The 2,282-nt window shown below is 43.7% G+C and overlaps 1 protein-coding gene across 4 annotated transcripts in view; it reads left to right on the plus strand.

The window, feature by feature from the left end:
* The window catches only part of Ly86 (lymphocyte antigen 86), a 71,251-nt gene that overhangs the window by 36,004 nt on the left and 32,965 nt on the right, over positions 1-2,282 (plus strand). The window lies entirely within an intron of this gene.

Raw genomic sequence — 2,282 nt, forward strand, 5'->3', positions numbered from 1 at the left:
AAGAAGAAGAAGAAGAAGAAGAAGAAGAAGAAGAAGAAGAAGAAGAAGAAGAAGAAGAAGAAGCCCTACTGTGTGAACTATATGAGTTCCGTTCTTTCTAGTTCGCTAAGTTTTGACTTTCAGCTAGGCTTAGTGCTCAGGTGCACAGGCAAGCTCACCCACATGTCTCCACCTCTCCTTTTCCCCTCCCCTTCCAGACCCAAACATGCTCTATTGTTTAAGAGAACTTGGGTGTGTTCAGCACTGGGCTCCTCAGAAGTTGGTCTCTGCCAGCTGCTCCCTTCTGCCTATTTTCATTGACCATGGGGGATACAATTCAACCCCATGTTCCAGAAACATACCCTTGGCCATTTCTCCCCCACTCCAAGAACCTGGACCTTTAAGCAGCAAGGATCCTGTCAAAATGACCTGTGATGGTTTGTATATCCTCGGCCCAAGGAGTGGCACTATTAGAATGTGTGGCCCTGTTGAAGTAGGTGTGTCACTATGAGTGTGGGCTTCAAGACCCTCATCCTAGCTGCCTGGAAGTCAGTATTCTGTTAGCAGTCTTCAGAAGAAGATGTAGATCTCTCAGCTTCTCCTGCACCATGCCTGCCAGGATGCTGCCATATTCCTACCTTGATGTTAATGGACTGAACCTCTGAATCTAAGCCAGCCCCAATTATATGTTGTCCTTATAAGAGTTTACAAAAAAATAAAATAAAATAAAATAAAATAAAATAAAAAAAGAGTTTCCTTGGTCATGGTATCTGATCACAGCAGTAAAACTCTAAGACATGACTCAATTGTCCCTTTTAAACAAAAAACATAGAAGGCATTGGAGACCTCTTCCCATACCCATGGATACAGAGGGAAAGATGTCTGTCTGCAAGAAAAGCAAACAAACTGAGGGAAAGCCACCAGATGGAAAGCCATGATTTTACACAATGAGCTGCGCTCCACTCAGAGCCCCCATCCTTGCTACCCCTCTCCCCTGAGAACATGGTCTAGAGCTCTCTTGCAGCACTTGCCACCAATATCATCCCCACTCATAACATACACTAGAATACAGGACTGGGGAAGTGTCACACATCACATTTGTCCCCTGAACAGTGGTGTCTTGGTATGTAGTCCTAGAACTCTCTGGGGATATCAGAAACGCCCCCCCCCCCGAGATGTTAGAGCCTTTCATTTGAGTAGAGAGCATTTGCACAGCTCCTACACATATATTAAAGACTATCTTAAGCACCTCCAGATCACTCACTACACCTAATGTCAACACGATGTAAGTTGTCGCACTTCTGTGTTGTTACAGATTACTGACAGAAAAGGTCTGTATGTTTCAGAAACGTACTTCTCCCTGTATACACAAAGCTTTTCTTTCCACAGTTGGAATTTGGGGCCCTAAACTTGCAGCTACAGAAGGCCAAGTGTGTCCCAAATGTGCACTAGTTTAGGAAGCTTGGCACACATTTACACATACAGTCACACACGGACACACTCAGCACATGCATACACACTCATTCACAAACACACTCACACATACATTCACACATACACACATACTCAATACAAACATATACATGGACACACACATTCACACACACATAAGTATACACACATACAAATGCACTCATGCACAGATACACTCACACACACATACATTCACACACACATACTCAACATAGACATACACACGAACACACACACACACACACACACACACACACATACAAAGACACTCAGACACATGTACACATATAGTGAACCAGCTAACATCACAAGCATTATACTGGCCACTGTTCTAAAAGCTTCTTTTTGTTTTCTGAGACAGGGTTTCTCTGTGTAGCCCTGGCTGTCCTGAAACTCACTCTGTAGACCAACTGGCCTCAAACTCAGAAATCTGCATGCCTCTGCCTCCCAAGTGCTGGGATTAAAGGCATGCACCACCACTGCCTGGCTCTAAAAGCTTTATACCCAGCTCAAAGTCACAAGGGGGTGCTATCAATATTCCCCAAATGTGTCAATGCAAAAGCTGAGGCACAGCATTTTAGCCACCTGTGCCAAGTCATAAACTGGTCCAGGGACCCATGGCTGGAACCCAGGAAGGCTAGCTTCCAGGTCTATAATCTTAGCTAAGAAAAACATAATTAGTGGACCAAAGAACAAACAAGAGACATATGGCTGAATGCACATCTTTTGACCAGGACTTTATTTAGAATAATCACTTAAGAACTCTTTTTTTAATTACCGTAAATGGTATTTGTTTTGTGTGTGTGTGTGTGTGTGTGTGTGTGTGTGTG

The sequence above is a fragment of the Mastomys coucha genome, unplaced genomic scaffold (genome assembly GCF_008632895.1).
Source record: "Mastomys coucha isolate ucsf_1 unplaced genomic scaffold, UCSF_Mcou_1 pScaffold7, whole genome shotgun sequence".
NCBI lineage: Eukaryota > Metazoa > Chordata > Mammalia > Rodentia > Muridae > Mastomys > Mastomys coucha.